Source organism: Amblyomma mixtum, chromosome 3 (genome assembly GCF_055824585.1).
Source record: "Amblyomma mixtum isolate Tamu chromosome 3, ASM5582458v1, whole genome shotgun sequence".
NCBI lineage: Eukaryota > Metazoa > Arthropoda > Arachnida > Ixodida > Ixodidae > Amblyomma > Amblyomma mixtum.
Genome location: NC_143014.1, coordinates 418,843,153 through 418,861,091, shown reverse-complemented (window position 1 = coordinate 418,861,091; position 17,939 = coordinate 418,843,153). Strand labels below are relative to the sequence as shown.

General features: G+C 47.6%; 10 non-coding genes and 1 pseudogene across 10 annotated transcripts; all 11 read right to left on the bottom strand.

The window, feature by feature from the left end:
* Nucleotides 1-1,356: 1,356 nt before the first annotated feature.
* On the bottom strand, nt 1,357-1,438 carry TRNAI-GAU (transfer RNA isoleucine (anticodon GAU)). Its single transcript has one exon. It is a non-coding gene; the product is annotated as a tRNA-Ile (tRNA).
* Nucleotides 1,439-1,633: 195 nt separating this feature from the next.
* On the bottom strand, nt 1,634-1,715 carry TRNAS-GCU (transfer RNA serine (anticodon GCU)). The gene has a single exon. It is a non-coding gene; the product is annotated as a tRNA-Ser (tRNA).
* A 321-nt stretch (nt 1,716-2,036) lies between these two features.
* Nucleotides 2,037-2,901, bottom strand: LOC149357838 (uncharacterized; annotated as a pseudogene).
* Nucleotides 2,902-5,391: 2,490 nt separating this feature from the next.
* On the bottom strand, nt 5,392-5,473 carry TRNAS-GCU (transfer RNA serine (anticodon GCU)). The gene has a single exon. It is a non-coding gene; the product is annotated as a tRNA-Ser (tRNA).
* Nucleotides 5,474-7,787: 2,314 nt separating this feature from the next.
* TRNAS-GCU (transfer RNA serine (anticodon GCU)) lies at nt 7,788-7,869 on the bottom strand. Its single transcript has one exon. It is a non-coding gene; the product is annotated as a tRNA-Ser (tRNA).
* Nucleotides 7,870-9,541: 1,672 nt separating this feature from the next.
* Nucleotides 9,542-9,623, bottom strand: TRNAS-GCU (transfer RNA serine (anticodon GCU)). Its single transcript has one exon. It is a non-coding gene; the product is annotated as a tRNA-Ser (tRNA).
* Nucleotides 9,624-9,818: 195 nt separating this feature from the next.
* TRNAS-GCU (transfer RNA serine (anticodon GCU)) lies at nt 9,819-9,900 on the bottom strand. The gene has a single exon. It is a non-coding gene; the product is annotated as a tRNA-Ser (tRNA).
* A 195-nt stretch (nt 9,901-10,095) lies between these two features.
* Nucleotides 10,096-10,177, bottom strand: TRNAS-GCU (transfer RNA serine (anticodon GCU)). Its single transcript has one exon. It is a non-coding gene; the product is annotated as a tRNA-Ser (tRNA).
* Nucleotides 10,178-10,372: 195 nt separating this feature from the next.
* On the bottom strand, nt 10,373-10,454 carry TRNAS-GCU (transfer RNA serine (anticodon GCU)). Its single transcript has one exon. It is a non-coding gene; the product is annotated as a tRNA-Ser (tRNA).
* Nucleotides 10,455-10,649: 195 nt separating this feature from the next.
* On the bottom strand, nt 10,650-10,731 carry TRNAS-GCU (transfer RNA serine (anticodon GCU)). Its single transcript has one exon. It is a non-coding gene; the product is annotated as a tRNA-Ser (tRNA).
* Nucleotides 10,732-15,808: 5,077 nt separating this feature from the next.
* Nucleotides 15,809-15,890, bottom strand: TRNAS-GCU (transfer RNA serine (anticodon GCU)). Its single transcript has one exon. It is a non-coding gene; the product is annotated as a tRNA-Ser (tRNA).
* Between the last annotated feature and the right edge of the window lie 2,049 nt (nt 15,891-17,939).

Below are 17,939 nucleotides of genomic sequence, written 5' to 3'. Positions count from 1 at the left end.
CCAAGTGCATCGTGAAGCCTGTCTTGGGCAGCACGAAAGGCGCGAAGCGAGTGATGTTTTTTACAAAGCACGGATGAGAGCGGTGTAATCGCGGCGCATCCGCGCGCACGGGGCGCGGTCACGTGACATTTTTTCAACTCCGCGGGCTTGCGTTTTTTCCCGAATAAAAACAGCTACACGAAGTCTATCTCGTTGGAAGTGCCTGGGTTGGACAATATTTCTGGAGCTCCACAGCATTCCTACTCACGCCTGAACATTTCAAGCTATACCTAAAAAGTTAATTTTTTTATCTGGACTTATTATTCAAATAGGAGGACCGAAAAAATAGTACTGTAACTTTAGATAAACCCTTACATCATCCACGCGTTTTCCGTTAGTTTATTTGTAAATCTTGGTCCATGTTAGCTGGGACACCCTGTATATATATATATATATATATATATATATATATATATATATATATATATATATAGCGCCAGTAGCTACAAAAGGAGAGCGCTAAGCGTTACAAGAGAATTACCCCTCAAGTCACTCTGAGTGCGAATGGGCCAAAAAAATGGCTGCTGATTTAGCATTGCTCAGCACAAAATATTGTGCAAAAGCACGTTTTTTTTTGCAGGTGGACACCACAGCCACGTACATCAAAGCGCGATTCAGTTCTCCATAGGCCCTGGGAGTCAGTTATGCGCCTTTCGTTTCCTCAAAATCAACGGACTCTAAAACACTAACGCCAACACCAATGAATCCAACGAATGCTGGTGGCCTATTCGTGCCGCGTTTCAGCCATAAAGTTGTCAACCCCAACGCATGCAGAGCACATCTTTTTCACCACTGTCACGTACCTCAAAGAACAGGTGAGGTGTCCACGGACCCAGGGAGCCAGTTATGCGCCTTTCCTCCCTCAAAATCAACGCAGTCTAAACCTTCGGTTGGTTTTGAGAAAAAGAAAAGCACATAGCTGCGCCGATTTGTAGGTGGATGCCACGCCTACTCGCAGCCCGACAGAGGTGTCCACTCAACACGTGAGCCAGTTACACTTGCTACTCGGAGGCTTAACACACACATCGCATAAACCCGGGAAGTACGGCTAGGAGTGCTCAGAATGTCCTCAGAATCGCACCACTCAAGAATGACATGTGCAACAAGAATGCTGGTAAATATTGATCTCTTTTTTATACCGCACGTTTTGTGACCCCCTCCAATACCCGTAATTACTGTTTGGAGCCTTTTAGCAAGCATTTTCATAAAAAATTTTATAAGTACACTCGCTTTCTTAATGCGTCCCGCTGTGCCCTTCTTCGTGGAGATAACGGTAAATGGATTTGTATGAGCAACAGAACAGAGTTGGAGGGACAACGACGAGGCTGGGACTCGAACCCTCGTGGGCAGAGCCCAATGGATTATCAGTCCATCGCCTTAACCGCTCGGCCACATCGCCGCAACGGAAGCACCGGCCTTCATAATTGCAAGCAAAGGCACCAGGCTTCCGAATTACGCAATTAATTTCTCAACTTTATAAAAACAACAGCGGCCACAGTTCTCTCGCTCTCTTTCTGCGTCCTGCCGTGCCATTCTTCGTGGAGATAACGGTAAATGGATTTGTATGGGCAAAAAAAAAGAGTCGGAGAAAAAACCACGAGGGTGGGATTCGAACCCACGCGGCCAGAGCCCAATGGATTAGCAGTACATCGCCTTAACCGCTCGGCCACCTCGCTTCTTTTTCTTTATTGCCGACTAGACAAGAAAATCAAATACAGTACATTAAAAGGTGCTATCTGAACATCCATGATGTAAAAAATAGCGCACAGGGAACACACGGGACGGAAAGTAAACGACGCGGACAAGCGCTAACTCGCAACTGAGGTTTATTGCTGACGCGCGCAATATAAGGTAGTCACTTTAAAAACATAAAACAAAAACAACCACAAACAGTCCGTCCCGTGTGTTCCCTGTGCGCTATTTTTTACATCATGAACGCTATCCAACTTGCCCAACTTTCCGCTTTGCTGAATCTGAACATCGACAGCACTCATAGGTTAAAACCATTTCAGGGCAACAAGTTCATTCAGAATAGTGTACCATTCGGGTTTGTCGGCTTCTTCCTTATACATATCTCTCAGGTAAGCAATGCTCTCAACAAAATACTCCCTAGCAGGTCGCAGATTTCCATCTGCGTGATGGACACCCATTCGTGTCTTCCATACACTATGCAGTACTAACAGCATGAACAGATCATACGGTACATCATCTTCGTTGTCAACTGGCAAAATCGGATGCCATACGGCGTTACTGGAAGGTCTTTCTTTAACGTCCTTTGCAGGATGTCCCACAGAAAGACCGCATCCCAACAGTCCAAGAACATATGGTCTACAATTTCAGGCTTGCGGCATAACATACAGTTTGTGGACCATGGGACATATATATCCCCTTCTCTTCCAACCATGGTTTCTCGGGGAGTGTGCCACTATGTAAGTGGAAAAAGAAAGTTTCCACCGATGGTCGCACGGCCATCTTCTTAACCCTTTTAAGAAAATCCCCACCCTGACCGTCACCATTCATTATGAGATAAATTGGCACTGGTCACACCATATCTGTGAGGTCCATATACAGCCGACTACGTTTTACGCCACTAAGGTACTTTATCGAGAAACGCGCTTTCAGTATTTGAAAAGCTCCAACGACTTCACACAAATACCCATGCACACCTCCACGATGAAAACCGTTCGCACACACAAGAAATTCAGGTAAGAAGTTTTTCAGCCGCACTTGCATCACTGTCCTCAAAAAGGGATCATTTTGGTCACGCAGGAACATGAATCTGGAGACAACTTGCCTTAAGAACAAATGCACAAGACCCAACCTGCTCGGCCACCTCGCCGCAACGGAAGCACCGGTCTTCATAATTGCAAGCGAAGGCGCCAGGCTTCCGAATTACGCAATTAATTTCTCAACTACGTAAAATCAACACCGGCCACAGTTCTCTCGCTGTCTTTCTGCGTCCCGCTGTACCCTTCTTCACGGAGCTCACGGTAAATGTATTTGTATGGGCAACAAAAAAGAGTCGGAGAAAAAACGACGAGGTTGGGATTCAAACCCACGCGGGCAGAGCCCAAGGGATTAGCAGTCCATCGCCTTAACCGCTCGGCCACCTCTTTTTTTTTACTTTATTGCATGAATGAGTACATCAGTAAAATATCGTAGTTGTCATGCCCCTTGGCAGACAACCGTGTCTAATATACTTTCATTAACACAAGTTGTTCCATCAGACACAATACATCATCCAAGTAATCTTGTTGCTTCAAGACTGCTCTTAATTTATACACATGTTCCACAAAATAATCACATACCGATCGTGCATCCAAGTCACAAAGTCCAGCAGCCATTCTGCTCCTTCAAATGCTGTGAGGGCTCAATAACATAATCTGGTCATACGGTGCAACACCACTTTCAGAGGTACTGTTCCGAATTCCGCGCGGTGTCAATGGGAAGTCCTGTTATGCGAAGCATACTACTTTAGCTACCACTTCAGCCCTTAACCGTGGTTATGCGCCTCCAAATCACGTGATATATGACGTCACACCACGTGACACGATGACGTCGCGACAGTAGAGAAACGGGAGCCCACCTCGCGCCGTCGCTGTGGTTGTGCGCCTCCAAATCACGTGATACATGACGTCACAACACGTGACACGATGACGTCACGACAGTGGAGAAACGGGGGCCCACTTCGCGCCGTCGCTGTGGTTATGCGCCTCCAAATCACGTGATACATGACGTCACACCACGTGACACGATGACGTCACGACAGTGGAGAAACGGGGGCCCACCTCGCACCGTCGCTGTGGTTGTGCGCCTTCAAATTACGCGACACGATGATGCCACACCACGTGACACGATGACGTCACGACAGTGGAGAAACGGGGGCCCACCTCGCGCCGTCGCCACCAGCCATGCTTCGCATTCTCCAGGCTTAACCAAGTTAAGCCTCAGCCATTTTTTTAGGGTTCTTTGCAAAACATCCCAGTAGAACACCCCATCCCAACAATCCAGGAACACATGTCCTACCGTTTCCGGTTTTCTACACAGGAGACAGTTCGAGCCCAAAGGAACAAAAAGGCCCTTTTCCTCTAGCCATGTTTTTACTGGTAGGGTTCCGGTGTGTAATTTGAAAAAGAATGTTTTGACGCCAGGTGCAACAGTCATCTTTTTAACTCGCCTGAGAACGTCTTTCCCAGGGCCTTCACAATATAAGGTTCTGTACAGTGGCGCTGGAAACAACTGCTCAATAAGATCCTTGTATAATCACTTCGGCGTTACACTCGCTAAATACTCTAGAGAGAACCGCACTTGCAAAAACTTGAACGACCATACAACCTCTCGCAGGAAGCGAGACACTGTGTACCACCGAGCATTGCACAAAGAGACCATGAATTCTGGAAGTGCACTGGATAATATGATTTGTATGAATGTTCGCAGGAAGGCGTCATTTTGGTCACGCAGAAAACAAAACCATAAAACAACCTGCCGCACATAGAGATGCATTAGAGACAGTCCCTCGACTTTTACTCTCCGGAAGAAATTATCTCTGCGAATTCGTTCCCAATTAGACGCCCAAATGAAAACCGCAAAAACTCTATGGAACCTTTGGATATTGGTTCGTGCACAATATAATACTCGAAGTAAATACATGATCCTTGGTACAAGAAAGGTGTTATATACAGTTGCACGCGCGAAAATAGAAAGATTATGGCCCATCCATCCTTTTGTCCGGTCCCGAATTTCTTCCGCTTTATCATTCCAGTAATTGGTATTCTCCCCATATCTGTCGAGCGGGACTCCCAAATAAACACCGGGAGTTGTAGCCCATCGAACCCCGCAGAACGATTCTGGTTCTAGCCGCCGCGGTGGCTCAGTGGCTGTGGTGCTCGACTGCTGGCCCGAAAGACGCGGGTTCGATCCCGGCCGCGGCGGTGTAATTTCTTTGGAGGAGAAATTCGAGGCCCGTGTACTGTGCGATGTCATTGCACGTTAAAGAACCCCAGGTGGTCAAAATTTCCGGAGCCCTTCACTACGGCGTCTCTCATAGCCTTAGTTGCTTTGGGACGTTAAACCTCATAAACCAAACCAACCATTCTGGTTCTAAGTCCCATTGCCAGTTTGCCTGCAAAACCTTTCCAACCGCTCGGCCACCTCGCCGCAACGGAAGCACCGGCCTTCACAATTGCAAGCAAAGGCACCAGGCTTCCGAATTACTCAATTAATTTCTGATCTTCGTAAAATCAACACCGGCCACAGTTCTCTCGCTGTCTTTCTGCGTCCCGCTGTGCCCTTCTTCGTGGAGCTCACGGTAAATGTATTTGTATGGGCAACAGAAAAGAGTCGGAGAAAAAACGACGAGGGTGGGACTCGAACCCACGCGGGCAGAGCCCAATGTATTAGCAGTCCATCGCCTTAACCACTCGGCCACCTCGCCGCTTTTTTTTTCTTTATTGCCGGGCTTTGATACAAAACAGAACATGATAATATGTACATACAGTACCCAGAGCTAACCAGGATCCCAAAGAATGGGGCTGACTTAGTCAGGTTAAAGGTCTCTTAATGTTACGAGGGGTTCCAGCCTTGGTAACCACTCAGGAACCTCCACTATTAGCTTTTCTTCCAGAAACTTGTGCATACTTTCTCTAAAATACATGCGGGCTGGCCGTGCGTCAGGGTCACAATGATACCCTGCTATGCGGGAGCGCCTAATACTGTGTAGGCCCACCAGTATAACTAAGTCTAACGGGACCCTATACTCGTTTTTGGTTGGAAGAACCTTATTCCATATGCGGGGAATGGAAGCTGTTTCTTTAAAGTCCTCTGCAAAACGTCCCAAAAATAGACCCCTTCCCAACAGTGCAAAAATACGTGATCAATTGTCTACGGCTGTTTGGATATGATACAATGCGACCTCCAAGGAAGAAATATCTGTTTTGCCACGAGAAAAGTTTTCACAGGTAAAGTTCCAGAGTGCAACTTAAAGAAGAAACTCCTGACTCCCGGTGGTACCTTTATTTTCTTTACCCTTTTGAATACGTTGTAGCCCGGCCCTTCACAGTACATGGCCCTGAACAAGGGCACTGGAAAGAGGCTGTCACACAAATCCTTGTAGAAATCTTTCCGGCTCACATCACTCAAATATTGTTTTGAAAATCTGGCATTTAAAAATCTGACGCTGGCAACTATCTCCTTGAAGAAACCAAAAATGCCACCCGTCATACGTATACTCAGTTGAAATCGCAAAGTCTGGCAAAGCCCTACTGAGCCTTACTTGGCACAATGTGCGCAGAAAAGGATCATGCACATCGCGCAAAAACAGGAATCTAATGAACAATTGCTTCGCAAATAAATGTCCAGGCCCGAGTGCCCCATCCGTCACTCTTCTGAACAAATTGGTTCGCCTACACCTCACCCATTCAGAGGCCCACACAAAAACAGCAAAAATACGATGTAACATTTGTACATTAATTCGGGAAGAATGCATCACTTGCATCACATACCACAGTTTGCTGATGAAAAACAGATTGCACACTGTGGCTCTCGTAAATATAGATAAATAGGATGCTTTCCTCTTTTCTGCCTTTTCGCGTGTTTCTTGCACCTGACGTCTCCAATACGGTTCGCTGTCACGGTAATTTTCCAGAGGGACCCCCAAGTATTTCACAGGGGTCGTGTTCCAGGTCACGTTAGCAAAATTTTCCGGTGTCTCTGGCCACTGTCCATGCCAGAACCCCACACACTTCCCCCAGTTAACCCTGCTGCCCGTCACAGTGCGGAATCGCTTTACCCCGTCGACCGCGTTACGAATGCTTTCGTGACTCACGCCAAAAACAGCAACATTATCAGCATATGCTAGGATCTTGACTTCAGCCGTCTGCAGCCGAAATCCTTGAACAGCATTATTTCTTATAATGTGCTTACACAAAGTTTCTATATAGATACAAAATAAAAGAGGACTGAGGGGCAACCCTGGTGAACACAGCGCTGAACGTTGATGGCGGCCCCCAACGATTTATTAACAATTAACCTGGTAGTGCTATTTCTGTACGCCAAGGCCACGCCCTCAGTGATAATAGTACGTAAATTAACATGATGAAGGATAGAAAACAATATGTCATGTGCAACAGGAGTCAAAAGCTTTTTTTAAATCTAGTTGGAGAACTGCCACACGAGCACCAATGGCGTCACAGCACTCCAACACACTTCTTTCTTTGTGAATATTATACGCAATAGACCGCCCCTTGATGCCCCACGTTTGATGAGGGCCAATAATTTCTATAATTGCCATCTGAAGTCTGGCAGCTAGCACCTTCATAAAAATTTTGCAATCGACGTTCGACAGCGAGATGGGCCTATATTCTGTGACCAGTTTAAGTTTCTGCGCGTCATCTGTTTTAGGAATAAGTACTGTGTGGGACGTACCGTAGAATGGAGGCAGAGCATTAGGATTGTAGGCTTCGTTAAATAAAGAAGTCAGCAAAGGAGTTAATTCACTCTTAAACACTTTATAAAAAACAGCACTTAAAACATCCGGGCCTGGAGGCCACCTCGCCCCAAAAAATGCACCGGCCGTCATAATTGCAAGCAAAGGCAGCAAGTTTCAGAATTACGCAATTAATTTCTCAACTTTGCCAAATCAACACCGGCCACAGTTCTCTCGCTCTCTTTCTGCGTCCCGCTGTGCCCTTCTTCGTGGAGCTAACGCTAAATGGATTTGTATGGGCAACAAAAAAGACTAGGAGGGACAGCGACGAGGGTGGGGCTCGAACCCACGCGGGCAGAGCCCAATGGATTAGCAGTCCATCGCCTTAACCGCTCGGCCACCTCGCCGCTTTTGTTTTTCTTTATTGCCTGACTTCGGAAAGAACCACAGTACACAAATGCACTTACAGAGCACAATGAGCAATAATTAACAACACTATCCGCCTGGCGGTGCGTGGCTTCGTCACGTTAATACTGTTTAAGCGTCACCAAAGGCTCAACTCTTTCGAGCCACTCGGGAGCTTCAGGAGCAAGTTTCTGAACTTCAATTTACTTATGCATGCACTCCCGAAAATAGATCCGTGCTGGCCGTGCATCAGGATCGCGATGATATCCTGCCATTCTGGAGCGCCAAATACAATGGAGGCCCATTAGCATAATAAGGTCGAATGGTGTCCCATCCTCACTCTCTACAGGCAAGTACCGAATACCATGAGAGTCGAGCGGAAATTCCTTTTTTAAAGTTCTTTGTAAGATGTCCCAAAAGTATACCCCCTCCCAACAGTGCAAAAAAACATGGTCTATTGTTTCTGGTTGTTTACAAATTAAGCAATGTGATCTCCAAGGTAGAAATATATGCTTCCTTTCCAAGAATTTCTTTACTGGTAGTGTTCCGGTATGTAATTTAAAGAAAAAAGTTTTTGCACTTGGCGGCACCTGCATCGCATTCACACGCTTAAGTACATCGCGTCCCAGGCCTCCATTGTATAAGGCCCTGTACATAGGTTGTGGAAGAACTACATCACACAAATCTTTATACAACTTCTTCCTGCTAACAGAAGATAAATATTCATACGAAAATCGAACAGACAGGAATCGAACACTCGCGACAACCTCTCTAAAGTAACCAAAAATACGTCCCGAGAAACTTTCAGTTGAGACAACAAAGTCCGGCAGTGCATTTCCGAGCCTTAATTGGCACACAGTGCGCAAAAACGGATCGCATACATCGCGCACAAAACAAAATCTGCTTGCAATCTGCCGCAGAAATAAGTGTCCCAGACTCAGGCCACCGTCCTTCACCCGCATAAACAAATTGGTCTGGCTGCAGCGTTCCCAGTCCGCAGCCCACACAAAAACGGGAAAGATCCGGCGAGGTCTCTGTGCGTTCATCCTTGCACAATGCAACACATGCATCACGTACCACAGCCTAGACATAAAAAACAGATTGCACACTGTGGCCCTTGCGAAATTGAAAGATGTCGCCCTTTCCACCTCTCCGCCTTTTCACGCGTGGCTTGCGTCTGTGCTTTCCAGTACGAATCGCTATCGCGATAACCGTCCAGTGGGACGCCTAAGTACTTTACTGGGATCGTCACCCAGGATATGTTTGCAAAATTGCCGGGCTTCGTTGGCCATTCTCCGTGCCAAAGTCCCAGGGACTTTGACCAATTCACTTCACTACCGGTGACCTTGGTGAATTCTTTTGCGCATGCCACGGCCTCGGTTACACCTTCCCGGTTCACTGTGAACACCGCGACATCATCCGCATAAGCCAGCAGCTTAACATCTGCCGCCTGTAGCTGGAAGCCACGGCCACCTCGCCGCAACGGAGGCACCGGCCTTCATAATTGCAAGCAAAGGCACCAGGTTTCAGAATTCCGCAATTAATTCCTCAACTTTGCCAAATCAACAGCCGCCACAGTTCTGTCGCGCTGTTTCTGCGTCCCGCAGTGCCCTTCTTCGTGCTGCTAACGGTAAATGAATTTGTATGGGCAACAAAAAAGAGTCGGAAAAAAAACGACGAGGGTGGGACTCGAACCCACGCGGGCAGAGCCCAATGGATTAGCAGTCCATCGCCTTAACCGCTCGGCCACCTCGCCGCAACGGAGGCACCGGCCTTCATAATTGCAAGCAAAGGCACCAGGTTTCAGAATTCCGCAATTAATTCCTCAACTTTGCCAAATCAACAGCAGCCACAGTTCTGTCGCTCTGTTTCTGCGTCCCGCAGTGCCCTTCTTCGTGCTGCTAACGGTAAATGAATTTGTATGGGCAACAAAAAAGAGTCGGAAAAAAAACGACGAGGGTGGGACTCGAACCCACGCGGGCAGAGCCCAATGGATTAGCAGTCCATCGCCTTAACCGCTCGGCCACCTCGCCGCAACGGAGGCACCGGCCTTCATAATTGCAAGCAAAGGCACCAGGTTTCAGAATTCCGCAATTAATTCCTCAACTTTGCCAAATCAACAGCAGCCACAGTTCTGTCGCTCTGTTTCTGCGTCCCGCAGTGCCCTTCTTCGTGCTGCTAACGGTAAATGAATTTGTATGGGCAACAAAAAAGAGTCGGAAAAAAAACGACGAGGGTGGGACTCGAACCCACGCGGGCAGAGCCCAATGGATTAGCAGTCCATCGCCTTAACCGCTCGGCCACCTCGCCGCAACGGAGGCACCGGCCTTCATAATTGCAAGCAAAGGCACCAGGTTTCAGAATTCCGCAATTAATTCCTCAACTTTGCCAAATCAACAGCAGCCACAGTTCTGTCGCTCTGTTTCTGCGTCCCGCAGTGCCCTTCTTCGTGCTGCTAACGGTAAATGAATTTGTATGGGCAACAAAAAAGAGTCGGAAAAAAAACGACGAGGGTGGGACTCGAACCCACGCGGGCAGAGCCCAATGGATTAGCAGTCCATCGCCTTAACCGCTCGGCCACCTCGCCGCAACGGAGGCACCGGCCTTCATAATTGCAAGCAAAGGCACCAGGTTTCAGAATTCCGCAATTAATTCCTCAACTTTGCCAAATCAACAGCAGCCACAGTTCTGTCGCTCTGTTTCTGCGTCCCGCAGTGCCCTTCTTCGTGCAGCTAACGGTAAATGAATTTGTATGGGCAACAAAAAAGAGTCGGAAAAAAAACGACGAGGGTGGGACTCGAACCCACGCGGGCAGAGCCCAATGGATTAGCAGTCCATCGCCTTAACCGCTCGGCCACCTCGCCGCTTTTTTTTCTTTATTACCGACTTGGCCGGGCAAACAAAACAAAAATACAATGACATGACAATAAAAGCACAGGTCAGTTTCTAGCTAGTGCACGATGATAAAATGGGTTAAATGGTTTTAGTTGGTCGAGGACAGGCAGCCAGTCATGCTGAGGAGCTTGCTGTCCGAAAACTTCCTGAGTATACATGATGCTCTCAATGAAATACTGATGAGCCGGATTCACAACAACATGTTCATGCCTGACATCCATTCGCGTACGCCATAATCTGTGCATGCAGAGCAACATTAGCAGGTCGCAAGGCACTTCACCTGGCTCTGCACATGGTAGGAAGCGTATTCCAAAAGGAGTCAGGGGAAATCTTTTTTCAGTGTGCGCTTCAAAACATCCCAAAGAAAAACAGCGTCATGACAGTCGAGAAAGATATGTTCTATAGTTTCCACTTTTTTGCAAATAAGACACTCTACTGACCAAGGTACAAAAAGGCCTTTGCTTTGCAACCATGGCTTCACTGGGAGGGTTCCAGTATGCAATTGAAAAAAGAAAACGCACTGAAGGCTTCACCGGCATTTTTTTTACTCTTTTTAGCACATCCCTTTCGGGACCCAGAAGATAAGCACTGCGATAAACAGGCACTGGCAGAAACACATCAAGCAGGTCCTTGTACATCTTTTTCCTTGTTACAATGGTTAGATACTCATCGGGAAATTTTGACCGAAGAATACGGACTGCTGCAACAACTTCTTGCAAAAAAGCACTTAACCCACTCCGCCCTGCAGACATGGATGACACAACATAATCAGGCAGTGATTCTGAGAATCGCACTTGTATAACAGTTCGCAGAAAATCATTATCTTGACGGAAGAAAAAGAATCTAGTGACTATCTGTCTCAGAAATAAATTTGATAACCCTAGCCCCCCGTTCCGCACCTTGTGGAACAGATTGCATCGGCTGGTACGTTCCCATGTTGACGCCCAAATAAATGTTGCAAACACTCTGTGCAACCTTTGCACTGAAGTCCTTGGCAAAGTTAACGCCTGCAGAACGTAAAAAATCCTCGCTATTAAAAACATGTTGCACACCGTAGCTCTTGCAAACATGGAAAAGTTGTGACCGCCCCATTTGCTTGTCTGAGCTTTGACTCGTTCGGTTTCATGGGCCCAATATTCTTTGCTTTCTCTGTAGTTGGTTAGCGGCACGCCGAGGTACTTTCCTGGCGTGTCTACCCACTTCATTCGACAGAATACTTCTGGCGTGGCCTGCCACTTTCCATGCCAAAAACCAAAACATTTCTGCCAGCTTATCGCACAGCCACTTGCATCACAAAAATTTACGGCTTCTCTCACCACTTCTTGCACGCTTTCCTGGTGTCTGCAGAACACTGCTATATCATCTGCATATGCCAATACCTTCACTTCATTATGACAAAAGGCGTAACCTCGAATGTTTTGCGTAGTTAACAGCTTTAAACAAAAGGGCTTCAGGTAAAGTGCAAAAAGCAGTGGAGAAAGACGGCAACCCTGCCTCACTGACGACAAGACAGGAATACTATTACTCAGGCGGTTATTAATTATGAACCTTGATGTACAGCCATAATAAACCATTTTCACGCCATCAGTGATGATACATCCTACATTCACATGTTCCAACAGCGCGAACAAAATTTCATGCAAAACTTTATCAAACGCCTTATGCAGGTCCAGTTGCATCATGGCCACACGACCCTCCGTTGCATCACAGCATTCAAGGACACTCCTAGCTACGTGTATGTTAGTAAAAATGGATCTGTCTTTTATGCCGCAGGTCTGGTGTGGGCCAACAAGGGTTTTAATTACTGTTTGGAGTCGTCCGGCTAGCACTTTCATATAAATTTTGTAGTCTACGTTAGTTAAGCTTATTGGGCGGTAACACTCAACTGACTGCAACCTACTCGGGTCGTCCGATTTTGGGATCAACACCACGTGGGAAGTTCGAAAAGACGGCGGAGTTAACTTTCTTTCGTAACACTTGCTTATTACGCGCTGCAATGCTATTGCCATTTCTGTTTCTTGTAAAGTGCGGCACCGAGGCCGTCCGGCCCAGGCGACTTGTTTAAGCTCAGCTGCATTATTGCAGCTTCGATTTCTGCTGCCGTTATGGGCTCCTCAAGTACCTGCGCCAGGTCCTCCTCGACTCTTGGCATTAGCGACAGGAATGCAGTTTTGTAATGTTCAACATCAGGCGTTTTAAGGCTGAACAAGTTTTGGTAATATTCCAGAAACGCCCCTTCAATCACCTCAGATTCGGAAGTTACGTCATTGCGATAACAAATTTCCTTTATCTCTTTAAAAACTGCATACTGTTTTTCGTCGCTGAGCGCCCTTTTTGTGGGCGTCTCCCCAAGCCAAAATCTTTCGCTGCGTGCCCTTATCACAGCACCTCGATATTTCGTATCATCTATTAGTTCAAGCTTAGTTTTGGTCTCTTTTATTTCTTGTCTGTACAACCCCGGCTTGACGCCTTCCATGCTGAGCATGAAATCAAGCTCGGTACGAAGTTCCTTTTCTTGCTGTTTTTCTTTGCGCTTTAAAACACATGCTCTTTCTATAGCGGCCACTTTCACGTCGCATTTAAATTGTTCCCATGTTTGTATAAAGTCTGTCTCTTTTTCTAACAAGCTTTTGACTGAGTCTTTTAATTTCTTGCTAAACTCCTCATCCTCCAACAATGAGTCATTAAATTTCCATAATTCCCAACTAAACTTGACAGTTCTTTTCCTCTCCCCAAGTGTGATCACGACTAAAGAATGATCACTGAAGCTGACGTGCACAGTCTGGTATTGGGAACACAAGGGCACAACCTCAGAAGGAACGTAAATTCTGTCCAGCCTTGCGTGACTAACGCCTTGGAAATGCGTGTACTGTGCTTGTTCTGAACCTTGCATTATAATGCCAATGTCTTCCAATTCTGCTTCATTAATCATCTCAGACAGCAGCTCGGCACTCGTGTCCTGCAGGGTTTTGTTGCTTGTTCTGTCTTCAGGTCTACACACGCAGTTAAAATCTCCAAGCAATAGTACACGCTTTTCTGTCAGCAGGAAAGGTTGAACACGGCGAAAAAAGGCATCTCGTTCGGGAATTCTATTAGGTGCATATACACACACAGCTCTCCACTCTACACCAGAAAAGTAAAAATCGCATGCTACAATCCGGCCACTTTCACAGGAAAATACAGTTTCCACGGCGACTTTGCCGTTTCGAGTTAAAATCAGACACCCTCCCGACTTTCCTTCTGCATGGCACACGCAAACACTGAACTGTGCACGGTAAATTTCTGCCATCGCATCTGTCAACTCTTCGCTTTCAATTTTTGTCTCTTGAACAGCCAACAGATCGATTTCGTTTTCGAACAAGAGACGCTTAAGCTGATTTTGCCTCCTTCGCGCAGAAAGACCTCTCACGTTCAGTGTGGCAATACGCAAGCAAGATGTTATTTGAGGCACCATCTAAATGGTTGGGATTCGCCGCTCTCGAAGTGACATCGGTTTGCAGCTCAGCTCATCAAAAATCCTTCCAGTTTGCAAAGTACGGTGGTGTCAGCACTGAACCCGATCGAAGACCGGGTTACCAACACGAAGACCCTGCAAGGCACCTCCGCTAAGGCGGAGGGACACCCGACGAAGTCCTACGATCAGGAGGGATGTTCGGCTTGGGCTTGTAGGCCGCACGTCGAACAGGAGGCGCTTTGGGAAGAGGTTCCTCATGGTCCGTCCCGTCGTAGCTCGTCGCCTTGTCATCAGCTTCGTCGTGCGTCCTCTTCGCTGGCAAAGTTGACGCCTCGGGCATCTCCGTGTCAGTGTCCTTCTCGTCGGTCGATTCCAAAACCGTCTCAGGTGCACCTACCGCAGCATCATCTGCTTTTCCCGCGGCCGCCTCAGTTCTGGTGTCAGGCACAGGTGGTTCTTCTGAGTTGGCAGCCTCATGTTCCGTGGGAAGCGTTGCTTTTTCTGAAGCTATGCTTTTCGGTACTGCGTCTTCCCGACTCTCACGGGTCGCCTCTACCGCGTCGACTTCGTCCATAATATGCTCCTCAGTAGTATCCCTACGACCAGGACCAGCTACGGTAGCATATGTTCGCACGCACTGGGCGTCGTCGTGGCCGAAGCGACGACAGAGCCCGCAACGTGGCACACGGCACTCCCGACGTATGTGTCCGGTGCCGCGGCACCGGAGGCAGAGCGGAGCTCTGCCAGGAACGTGGACGAGTGCGACGTCCTCTCCAACACGCAGCTGGTGCTGTAAGTCCTCGATGGTAACGCCCACCTTCAGCTTTAGTGTCACTGAGCGCGTAGTAGACGACTTGGCGACCCAGCCTTTGACTCTCCACTTGTCCCGAGTTATGTCGGTCACTTTTCCAAAAGCCGCCAGAGCTGCCTTCACGTCGTCATCTTGCACGCCGTGTAGCAGCCGGAACAGCTTCAGCCTGACGCCCTGGTTGCGTGGGTCAATGACCACGCAGCGGTGGTCCTTGACGTTGAACGCCTCCGCCTGTAGCATTTTGTTTTTTCCTTCTTCATTGCAGAATGTCACGGCCCAAACATGATTCATCTGATATGCCGCGAGGGCAACCACTTCCGGCAGCAATGACAGACGCTCAAGAGCGTCACGAAAGTTTTCAACACGGTATGGCCTGGCTTGGACGTCGCCATGCAAAAAAACGGTATGCAAAACACTCGAACCTGTTGGCAAATGCGGCAAAATCAGCTGGTAGTCCTCGTTCGGTTTGATCGTACTCCTGATACCGCGGCCCGGCTGGGCCGCTGAATCCGCTCCTTGGGAGCCCATGATACACACGTCCGTCACGCTCGGTGGCCGGAAGTCGAATCCCCGGCCACCTCGCCGCAACGGAGGCACCGGCCTTCATAATTGCAAGCAAAGGCACCAGGTTTCAGGAATTCCGCAATTAATTTCTCAACTATGTCAAATCAACAGCAGCCACAGTTCTGTCGCTCTGTTTCTGCGTCCCGCAGTGCCCTTCTTCGTGCAGCTAACGGTAAATGAATTTGTATGGGCAACAAAAAAAGAGTCGGAAAAGAAACGACGAGGGTGGGACTCGAACCCACGCGGGCAGAGCCCAATGGATTAGCAGTCCATCGCCTTAACCGCTCGGCCACCTCTTTTTTTTCTTTATTGCCGTTTTTGACACAGAACCAAAATTACAAAAAAATTGTAAAACACCTCAGCCCAATGCGGGTGATACAAGGGTGATTAAAATCTTTTCAATACAGCCAAGTCATCTAGTACAGAGAGCCAGTCAGGCTGTTCAGCTCGTGCCCGGTATACTTCTCTCAGGCACACGACACTTGCAATGAAGTTTTCTCGCACAGACCGCACGTTTACATCTGCATGCCGCACCTGCATTCTGGTTTTCCACAAGCTGTGGAGGCTGACCAGCATCAGTAAGTCACAGGGCACTCCTGTTTCATTTTGGATGGGCAAAAATCTAATACCGTAGGGGTCCAGAGGTAGATCTTTCTTGATAGTTCTTTGGAGGACGTCCCAGTGAAAGATGGGATCCCAACAATCCAGGAATACGTGTTCTATTGTCTCGGGTTTCTTGCATAGGATACAGTTAGTTGTCCAGGGGACGAAAATCCCCTTTTCGTTCAGCCATGTTTTAACAGGGAGCGTATTTGAATGTAACTGGTAGAAAAACGTTTTCATAGATTGGTTAACTGGCATGCTTTTAACTCTTTTTAAAACATCCTGACCTGGACTCCCACGGTGCAGGCTTCGGTAAAGAGGAATTGGCATCATTACATCCACTAATTCCTTATACAGCTTTTTCTTTGAAACTTTACTCAAGTAGTCAAGAGAAAACCGCACTTGGAGAAGATTGAACGAGAGTACAACCTCTCTCATGTACCCCACGATGGAACCACGCATATTCTCACTCGAAGACACCACAATTTCAGGAAGCAGCCTTTGCAATCGCAGCTGAATAACAGGCCGCAGAAAACTGTCCGACTGGTCACGGAGGAACATAAATCGTGATACAACCTGGCGTAAAAACAAATGAACAAGACCAAGGCCACCACCTTTGACAGGAATAAACAAATTGGTGCGACTGGTTCGCTCCCATGTCGACGCCCAGACAAAAACAGCAAAGACACGGTGAATCCTTTGAATATTGGCTCGGGATGCACTCAATACATTCATTAGGTACCATATCTTTGACACAAGGAAAATGTTACAGACAGAGACGCGCGAAAACATTGATAGCTGCCTCCCTTGCCACGAGTCGGCCTTCTCCTTCGCCCTTGACGCTTCATCGTTCCAGCAGTCATTAGGATCCCGATAACATTCGAGAGGCACGCCAAGATACCGCGTTGGCACTTTTGACCACTGCAACCGACAGAAGTGTTCCGGTGCATCATCCCAATTACCGTGCCAAAACCCACAGCTCTTGTCCCAGTTCATCAGGCAGCCAGTTTGTTGACAGTACTTTTCGACTAGGCTGGTAACTTCAGTAACACTGTCCTTGTTTGAGCAAAAAATGGCAACATCATCTGCATAGGCGAGGACTTTCATATGGGATGACTGCAGTTGAAAGCTGGAAATACGGTTACTGTTAATTATGGCCAAGCAGAGTGGCTCTATGTAAGTCGCGAACAGTAGGGGCGAAAGAGGGCATCCCTGCCTCACTGAAGAATTAACTTCTATTCGGTCGGTCAACTCCCTATTTACGATTACTCGCGTGCTGCAGTTCGCATAAGCCATTCTCACGCCTTCCGCTACAACGCGCCCTACGTTCAAATGGTCAAGAATGCAAAAAAGAACGTCATGTGAAACCCGATCGAAGGCCTTCGCAAGGTCCAACTGAATCATTGCAATGCGCACCCCAAGGGCGTCACAGCATTCCAGTATGATACGTGCAACGTGTATGTTTGTCGCGATGCTCCGTCCTTTGATGCCACAAGTCTGGTGTGGTCCAACCAATGTTTTGATTACGCCCTGTAATCTCTTTGCTAGAACTTTCATATATATCTTGTAATCTACGTTGGTGAGGCTTATCGGCCGATATGAGCCCACCAACAAGCGCTTCTCCGGGTCATCTGTTTTGGGAATCAGGACAATGTGTGATGTAGCAATAGATAGTGGAACTTTTTTGCGCTCGTACGCCTCAGAGAGCACATTGAGCAGAAACGGAGCTGTCATGCATTTGAATT